Source organism: Takifugu rubripes, chromosome 7, assembly GCF_901000725.2.
Source record: "Takifugu rubripes chromosome 7, fTakRub1.2, whole genome shotgun sequence".
Taxonomy (NCBI): Eukaryota; Metazoa; Chordata; class Actinopteri; order Tetraodontiformes; family Tetraodontidae; genus Takifugu; species Takifugu rubripes.
Genome location: NC_042291.1, coordinates 1,071,740 through 1,081,727, shown reverse-complemented (window position 1 = coordinate 1,081,727; position 9,988 = coordinate 1,071,740). Strand labels below are relative to the sequence as shown.

Sequence of the window (9,988 nt, the reverse complement as noted above, 5' to 3'; positions counted from 1 at the left end):
GATATAAGGAACCTTTGAAGAAGTGAAATACAATATTATTGATATGCTGCGTGTTTAGTTATGTTGCACTGTGTCAGTTATATAACATGTTGACTTTCACCTCCACTGTCAAATCAGCTTATGTACATTGTTGTGTACTTGCTGAAAGCTGTTTAACTTGTTCATTTCTGGTTTTGCCTGATGATAATGAACCTCTTCTCATCAGCCAGCTCTGCGTGCACGAGCATCTTGCTCCTTCAGTTCCTCTCTTTGAAGCGTCTGCACCACCCACACTCACTTCACCTGTCCAACATCACAGATTTAAAAGAAGACAAAGAAAAATAAATGGAATCCAGCCCCAACCCCCAGAAACCCCTCACCCTTTGTTTCAAGGCAACACGGGTGACGCGTCATCGGTCAGCCAATGGCTGCCCCTCGTTAGGGGATGCGTCCGGCATCATTGGTACGCCGATGTGAGAGTTTGATCCTCCTATGTTGTGTTAGGGTAGAAAGAGGATGGGGAGGAGTTAAAGGGACGGGCAGAGAGGAGCACGTGGCACCCAACGAGGCCTTAGCTTGTCAAGAGGAATCACATCAGGCAGCGAGCATCAGGCATGCGCAGTTTCAAAACTCCACGCCCTGCAAGAGGAAACTGGGTGAAGAATATGTCTGCATTGTTCTGCTTAGCAATAAACGTGTGTACAAAAGCAGAGGAACTTGTCAGCCTTTTTTGCCTCAATATTCATCCCTCGGTCTCGTGACGTGCTTGCTCAGAGCCTTTGTTACATAAGTTTCCTCGGGATATTTGCAAAACCATCCACATACCAGTGTGTGTGTGTGAAGATGGCACGCAAGCGAGTGGTCATAAAACTCGCACTTCCTTCAAAGCCAACAAGGAAGTTTCCAAATTAAACTCAGGCGGCGTCTGGACTAAAAAAAAAAGTGTTCGAAGTGTTCACAGCTTTATTAAATCATTACAAAATACCAACATACATTCCTCAATAAAATCAAGACAGACATCAGGTTGTCAACATGTAGCAGATCCTGCATGAAGGGTTCATAGACTTTGTATTTACAGGTTAAAACAATGAAATCTACATAAATGTGAAGTGAGCCGTCATCCTTCTCAGTTCAGTTGTGACATAGTTTAAAAAAAACAAACAAAAAAACTAGAGTTTTGTGCAAATATTCATTGAATCTGACACTTGACGTACACATTTCACAAGTATATATGGCGAGCATGGCTCCTACATGTTCACAAAGCCCTGAAAGGTAACAGAGACAACCTCGTTCACATCCCTCTTGGTTCGTCAGTACAAAGTAGGTCTCACGTGCAGTCAACTTTCCCTTAAAAAAACGTGACTGTTCATAATTTTCATCCTGTTTTTCCAGATTTTTAGAGCTCAGAACAGTGTTGGAGCATGTAACAAGTGCATACCGTTGGAACAACTATTTATCACACCAGAAGGCAGAAAGTAGGTTATCACCCCCCAAAAACAGTCCGTAAAAGCCGCCCCGTCCACTAGGTTAAGGGTTGAAAAGTCCTGACAGAAGAACGTGACCACACTCTGCCTCCTTGATCCCATCACCTGGTCAGGCTTGCGTCAGGGTGCAGGCTGTACTTGGACCTTCTCCGTCATCTGCTTGGCGCTGTAGTACGACAGGCCCAGACCTAAGATGGCCAGCATCATAGCGATCTGGTTGACAGCGCGGTCTTGTGGTTGCGTCTGCACTTCACCGGCAACTTGTCTCTGCGGGCCAAAAAGAAGCAGGTCAGAGGTCAAGCGCCTGTGGCAACAATGAGCCCTTCAAGACTTGCTTCATGTCAACACAGATAAAACCTGGCTGAGTGTGATAAATAAGGGAAGCTTCATAAAAGCCTTCTTTACACACAGCATCTGCACCGAACAATTAGCTTACGGGGCCTTTAACAGGAATGGAACAAAACGTTCCAATATACGGGAATAAATATTCTGTATTATGCAAAACATCCACATGGCCCACATCACTGAGGAGGAGGGAACTAGGGTCAGGGGCCAGAACACGAGATGCCCCCAAAGCTGTTGATTCCCTTAAATGAATACATCTATATGAAACACTGAGGTGATTATGGCCTGGATTGAAGTAGTCTTCGTTCTAAATCCTCAATACTGGCAGTCTTCAGCGGTTTCACATTCGTCTTGTAGTGTGAAATCTTTTTATGCAGCATTTCTTGGAGTTTAAAAGGCATCATTTTGATTCCTAAAGATGTCCCCAAAGACTCAGCTAACTGGGCTTCAACAAATTATTTAAATTCATTTATAACTGGGCCCAACGCTCAATTCAAGCCAAGCAGCCATTTGTTTTTAAAAAAGGAAAATGCAATCTTAAATAAACTTGTCTTAAATAAAAATGTTTTTGCTTAAAACCAGTAAAATAAATTAAAACCAATCTGGCCACTTTACTCACTTTAAAAGGAGAAAAAAGCGACATGAGGCAGGTGCCCTATTTCCACAAGAGTTCCCCAAAAAAAGATTTTAAACAAGGGCCAGCATGTACGCATATAACAACCCAAAAAGCCGATCGGTGGAACACAAAGAAACATTGAACAGGTTATATTTGGGTCCACTTGAGTTGTGTTAGTTTCCAGTTGTGGTGAAGTGAAAAATACCTGCAGGAGACGGAAATATCCAGGTGTCAGCCTTCCCAGTTTGATGATCATGTCTGATGGGATTGGTAGTGACTTGTGGAAAACACCTGGATCGCTCTGTTTTAAAAAAACAAAAAGGCATAACGGCAGATTAGAGACTGAAGCATCAGGCGGGAACGCAGTCGGATTTCTGTGAACGCTCCGAGTTCAGAGCTGCAGCTGCCAAAAATCAAATGACTCGGTGAACGAGGAGGGAACAACTCCTGCCTGCAGCCATGGAACAGGATTAGACTCGCTGGACAGAAGACATTTCACATATGGAAATATTTTGGGACCATGTTGACAAAAAATCAAAACAAAAACATTGCCACAGAACTCCGATGCACCGGGTTTAGAACAGAGGGGACAAAGCATCCATTTATACTGCGTCATAACCCGACCAAATAACGTCACCAGTTTATGGAAACCTTGATAAAAAATAATAAATAAAACCTTGATAAAAAATGCGTGATACGATGGCAAATGTGCAATTTGGGACTAGATGAACGCAGATCTTTCATACTGGGGAGAAAAAAATACTGGGGAGAAGCATCGAACCATTTTAATCGGGCAAATTCTGCAAGGACTGAGCGTCTGAAAGGGTGACATGAGAACACGATGTACCAAAGAGTGAGGAGCCTCCAACTGCAAAGTGGACCATCTGAACGGGTGCAAAGCTGGGGAACATGATGCTCTCACAAGGCATTTCACGAAGAGCAGGCAGAACTTTTAAATTGCATAAACTGAACTCTTAACACTACCTGTGCAACATCAGGAGACAACACTTTTAGCCATTATATGTTCCATTTGGAGATTTATGCAGACAACCCCTTCAAACATCAACCTGGAGGGTTTCGCCACTTTCCAGATCATTATTGGTAGTTAAAGCTTTTATAAATAACCGTTATTATGGTTGCATGCCGCGATTCCTCACCTTCCAGTAGCCTTGGGAAGGCTAAAACAGAAAAGCCAAAAGTGACCAGGAGCCCACCGAGCACCCGATCAGGCAGGGAATCCTAACAGATGTCAAGCTCGGTGGCAAACTCCAACTTCAGGGTGCGTTTCTGTGCTGCGCTCTGCCTTTTTATACAGCCGAGCTCTCGCCCAACCAGATCTGCGAGCTTGCCTACAGCCCCCACCCATCGCTGTCACAAAACATTACTTTCAGCAGGTTACTTTTCCCCAAACACGCCCCCCTTTCCAAGCACCTTCAAATGACCAAAACAAGACCCTTTTGTCTGCAATTAGATGTGAGCTGGTCATTTAGTGAAGACGAATGATAGGAGAATAATCCAGCGCAGCGGTGCGCCTGGCGACACAGCTACATGTTAAAGGGCAGGGTTACGTAAACAGCTCGTCGCGTCAACGCCATCAGATGCTGCGCGAGAAAATAAAAGCGACGCCAGGAAGAACAAGGCAGACAAAAAAATAAAATAAAAATGCAGACTTCTCTCTAACATTTGTTAACGCACCTCTATTTGTTACATCAGACCCCCGGGTTACATAATCCATTTCCATTTCATTGAACCAACACTTGCGTTTGCTACACATGGACTATAAATTACACAAGTCTTTGCTTTATTCCAGTGGTTATTGGTCCAATCCCAAATTAGAAGACAGGGTGTAGCTAGATCCACTCCCCCAAAACAAAAAACAAACCTCGTATTCAGAAGACAGACTACTGTGCACCCTCCCTGTGACCCCGAAATGGATAAAGACGACCGGACGAGAATATAATGCTCACCTTCTGGTAGTCGAGCAGCTGTGCTTTACACACTGTAAAAACACTTCAGGTGAATCACCTGAGAACTATTTTGTCTGATGATGATTCAGCTGGAATGCACAGGGGTGTCTCCACATTTCTGCGTCTGATTATCTACAGTGAGAAACAGCTGCTGCCAACAGGCTCATCAGCAAGTTTGTGGCAAGCATGAAACCACCGACTACACCCTGAAGGGAACCAAAGCAAAAGGCATTTGATCTCTCATCGACAAAACTCCAACTCTCTTTTCAAACCTGGTCATAAACTGATGATTATGTGAGGAAAGGCTTTATGAAAAATGATTGAGTTAGGTGGTTTCAGTCATTATTAAAGCCTGAAGAGCATTTACTGGGTACATGGTGTACTCAACCTCAACAGCCAATGAAACTGGAGCACAGCCTACTTGGTCCTACCGCCTGGTGTCACTTTGCTGAATGCATGCTCCTGACCTACAGATGGGCGATCTCTGGAAAGCAAGCAAGGATATATAAATAAACAGCCATTTTCCTATAAACAAACAGTTCCCCATTGGTGGAATTTGGTCTAGTGATGCTACCGATTTGTTTGGTACCCTACCTGGACTGTGATGTAGCCTATATGCTGACGTTCTATTGTTAAAAATCCAGTCACTGCACTGTTGCATAAACCCCACGAGGGACTAAAATGCTACACTATAATATTCAGATGAAACACTGGCCAATGAGTGACAAAAAAGGATCTAACTTTGATCCTAGTGAAAAGCTAAAAGTGTTGTCATGTTTAATCCAACGGCGCTGTAAAGAGCCCCCCCCCCATGATGCCATCCTATAGATTGCTAGGGTACAAAATGTACAGGTTAGGCTACAAGGCGACTAGAACATAGATGAAACTCTTCAACAGTCTCATTGCTCAGAAGGACAAAGGAACTTGCTTTGATTCTTGCCTTGGTCTTTACGCTCCTGTTTGCAAAGAAAAAAACTGCAATGTATTAACTGCAAGCACTGAAAGAATTGATTATTTTTCCTCGGTCAACCCTACAATAAATAAACAAAAACAAGCCACAAAACCAAAACACGTGCGCAAAAGTTTAAAAGCGCCTGGAAAAACACTTTTTAAGAAAAGTCAACTAGCAACCCCGTGAGTCTTCCCCGGACAGGGACTGATTGGAGGCTCGTCGCAGGGGTTGCTCAGGCTGTTTTACCCCCTTTTACCCCCTCTGGAGGAACAGTTCACGTGAAAACTTACCGGCGGCTGCAGGTGAGCGTGGCTGCGCGGGTTCAGGTAGAGGGTCAGCTGTTCCGGACGGATGGGACACGTTGTTCAAAATGCAAGGTTTTATAGGAGCCGGCACGAAGGCGCGTGTGTGTGCGTGTGCATGGGGTGGGGCCTTCAACCGGGGATCAGACACATGCTTGTGGACACGCGAAGCGCGTCACACATGTCAATGATCCATTTCCGGGCGAAATCCAGGGGGATAAAGCTATGGGGGACGTTGCTCACTTTTCAAATAAAGTTCAAAGTTAAATTCGCCCTGCATCTCTGTTGTTTTCAATGTTTCGTTACTCAGCAGTTTAAGGCTTGAGTAATTTGATGGTTTAAAGCTCTACAATTAAGCAGTGACTGAACACGCCATGTAAAAGTGCAGGGTATAACCGCAATCCGGGTTTTCTTTAAAGTTTGCTTCATATAGCATATTGTTCTTATTTTTGAGTCATGTTCTAACGTGTTTCCGGTGTTTTCATCCGCGCTCCATCTGCCAAATTAATGAATGTCATTTTGGCCTTTTAGCCTTAGATCCGAAGACTAAAGGCACCCCAGTGAGTTTTATAGAGATTTAAAGGTCCAGGTTCGTTTAGGAACGCTGACGTCCGGTGGAGGTGCTTCAGTTACATTGACAGGGTTTCTTAATGTTTATCTGCACGTAAGTATTTAAATAGTTTTTTCCCCCCAATGCAAATACATGTACATTTACTGCCAAGTGTAAATATTCCTCTTTCTTGGCAGGATTGTGCATGTACTTCATAAACATGAACAATATCATTTAGTTTGGAGGATTTTACGATTGTTTTTTTATTTACACTAAAATGACCATCCAATATAGTTTTAGGCAGGTTAAATGTGTTTTCAGTGCATGGAATCTATGACCTCCGAGATTGCTGCAAATTTTTTTTTTTAAATTGCCAAAACAAACAAAACCATCAGGAACCATGGAAACGTTTTAACTGATCTTAAATTACATGCGTTTATGCAAGTAACCTCTGACGTCCCAGAATGCTGGAAACAAAAAGTTTTGTTACGCATAAATGTAGAACTAAGTGAAATTAAAGAAAAAAGCAAGACAGAGCATTAGGTTTAAAAACAACGCATATTTGACCTACATGATCTTGCTCTGGAAAGGTGCGCCCCCCAGCGGAAGCTAAAACGAGAGCAGGCAACTCTCAACGCCGCGACACTGCCCCCTAGTGGCGGCGTTGAGCTACGACACATCAGCTGCAACCAGGACCTTTTCAGGCTCTTTATTCATGAACATTTAGATCAACCATTGAAGTCAGAAAAGTTTTCTTTCCCCAATCAGAAACATATATAGCATCAAATGACAACATTCACAACAAACATGTTTTGGGGACTTATCAAAAGTTTACGCTAAAGCCAGCTCTCATATTCTCAACGTATAGATCTTAAGTCAACATACAATGTTCCAAAACATTTGGTAAGCATTTGTATTAGTTTAATTGGAAAATAGGAGAAAAAAATGAAACAAGAACATTTTCTTCCTAAAATTTGACAATAAGGTTTAGCTGCCTCATGTTTAGAATTTAAAGTTCATTTTGTTGGAAAGCATTGATGAGCAAGCTGCTTAAAAATAAATGAATTAACTAAAAAAGAAAGAAACAGAACACCACCTCTGTAAGATATGGACGGTCATTGCTTACAAATGGATATGACTGTGACAAAAAAATCTTTTGTTACATCAAGTGCAAGCCCAAAACAAACCTATAAATGACATTTGTAATAATAAAAAAAAAACTTGGTAAAAAATACTTTTTTTTTTTTTTAAAACTGTACAATCACCAAGTACACAGAGTAAGCACATCAACTGCTGCTTATTGGGTATCTGTGGCTTCCGCTTTTGGCTCCTGTAGACATAATTTATATTAGTATCAATTTTATTATGACCAAAACAATATTGGGGCCTTTTAAAGAAACCAACCTCAGTACTGTTGTTCCCATTCTGGGCTGCTTTCTTCTTTGATTTGGGTGCACTCTACAAATGACAGGACATATGAATTATTCCATTACCTCCCACAACCAAAGAATTGCTGAACCACAAATAAATCATTTTTATTAGAGCCAGCTGTTTTCATACACTTTTTTTCACCACTTTCTTCTGCTCCCCGGCTGCTGCTTGTTTCTGCCAAAGAAAATATACATTTCTCAATAGGAGCCACACTGGGAAATGAAAAATATATATTATATACACGCATTTATATATTTACCGCCGCAATCCGATCTGATTTCCGCTTTCCCTATTGAGAAGAAAAAGAAATAGTTTCAACAAATGAAAAAATACAAGAAATCAAGTGTCTAAGGACAGGATGTAACCGCTGTTGACATTGTAAGGCCCTACAAGGCAATATTTATGATTTTGGGCTCTAAAAAACGTGGATTTGAACTTGGAAATAGTACAAATATGGTAGTCCCTAGAAGACATATCTCTACCTTAAAGCAGATAGCAGGACAACAGCATGTATTTATCAACATTGATTATCATAAATATATACATATGCCTACTTAAAAATGAAATCAAAATGAAATTAAAAAGACGTACAGGTGGTCAGACCATCAAATTGTGACATAAACAAGAATATTTCATTTGCTTTCACACACCTCCACAGGGGCGGGTTTCTGGAAGGAAAAATAGAAAAAAGCGAAAGTTACAACAGTAGAAAAAACTTTTATCAGTCAAGCAAATCAGCAAGATAATTATTAAAAACCATCTTGTATTAGTACACAAGGCAAAATGTTTAAAAAGAAAATAATAATAATAATTAAAAAAAAAAAAAAAAAACGAGCGTCTTCCCGCCAATATTTGAATTCAAATCTCGGGTGCCCATCACCATGACAGCGCTTTGGCGCCTTGACAACTTCCTTTGTTTCGTATCAGCGCGCGCCGTCAGACAGCTGTTTTTAGAAATTGATAAGACAACGCGTTAACGATTTTGAAACTATTATGTTCGCAACTAAAGCAGACTTTCAGAAACTTCGAGCAAGAGTAATTTTACAAAAGCGTGTTGATTTTCCTCCAACCGTGCAGATTCATTAAATTCCCAGTCCTGACATCACTTTCCGGTATAATCGCGGCAGTAAGACTTGGTAAAATATTACTATTAATGTGAAAAATTGAACTAAACACAAGCCAGAGGAATAAAACAAAATACACAGATAAATCCGTTTGGCACCATAAACAAGCGTCACTCGGAACAAGAAACTAGTGACACCTCCCCTCGCCCAGATCGTTCTTCATATTTGCAAATTGCGTTTGAATACGCATCCACCCTACTGTAAATCACAAGTTAAGAAACTCTGGAACGAATCCGCAAATGGAGCGTGTGTATCTCAAAGTTTATTGCTGCGTTCAGCTCGTCAGTGTCTCGCTGCCACTGTGAATAGGAGGGAAAAGATGCCAGACATTTTGCACCGCGCATTTACTCAGCGGCTGCATCGGTGTCGACACAGGACACGAAAATGTACCCAATCACATTATTATCAGACTGTAACAGTTCTATATATGTTTATGATTGTTATACTACATATGTCGCAAACTTTTATTTCCGTCGAATGGGAGGATGCTGGAGCAGATACGGAGAACCGCTGTGGCTGTAATGTCTGAAGGGGGTGATGAGGCACCCCGTGATGCATAAATATGAAACGCAACCTCAAGAATAACCTCGACATAATACTGTAAAGCTAATATATTAGTAAAAAATAATATTTGAAAAAAAAACTTACCTTAGTTTTGACCATGTTGTTCACAGAAAATGAACAAAAATCTCTCCAAAATATGAACGCTAAAGGTTCTATTAATCACACAACCGACCAGTTGCTGTGTAAAATGGCGAATGTGTAATGCAAACCAATGTTTTTGTAGTTTATACACTGACGGAATCATAAGAACCAGACCGGTTTGAACCAGATTTCTACTTCGACGCCTGCCATTGGACACAAATGGGTCACGTGATGCTTGCCGCCATCCACTTGTTAAAAAAGAAGGAAGGAGTCTGCTGATATGCCGACTACCACCAGTGGGGGCGCTGTGTGAAAGACGCCACAAAACTGTAACGTCCCTTTTATTTTGTAAACTAAATTTATCATTGTCCACATCATTCTGAATTTGGTGGAGTATTTAAGCATATATTATTCTATGTACATAGACAAATCTTTAAATTCTTTTAAGACTTTTACTTCTACCTTCCTTACATGCCAATTATTTCAGTTTCAATTTTAGTGCTTTGGATGCAAGTGAGAAAACCGAACCTCTTGCAATTGGAAAACTAGTGTCAAGACATTCTGCTTCAACGAAGAAAGTGTTGCATGCACTA

At 41.3% G+C, this 9,988-nt stretch overlaps 1 long non-coding RNA gene across 1 annotated transcript; it reads right to left on the bottom strand.

The window, feature by feature from the left end:
- Positions 1–918: 918 nt before the first annotated feature.
- LOC105416605 (uncharacterized) lies at positions 919–9,606 on the bottom strand. The gene is made up of 8 exons (XR_964637.2): positions 9,399–9,606; positions 8,277–8,294; positions 7,886–7,915; positions 7,756–7,800; positions 7,600–7,653; positions 5,634–7,525; positions 2,630–2,725; positions 919–1,730 (listed from the first exon to the last, which is right to left on the bottom strand). It is a non-coding gene; the product is annotated as an uncharacterized lncRNA (long non-coding RNA).
- Between the last annotated feature and the right edge of the window lie 382 nt (positions 9,607–9,988).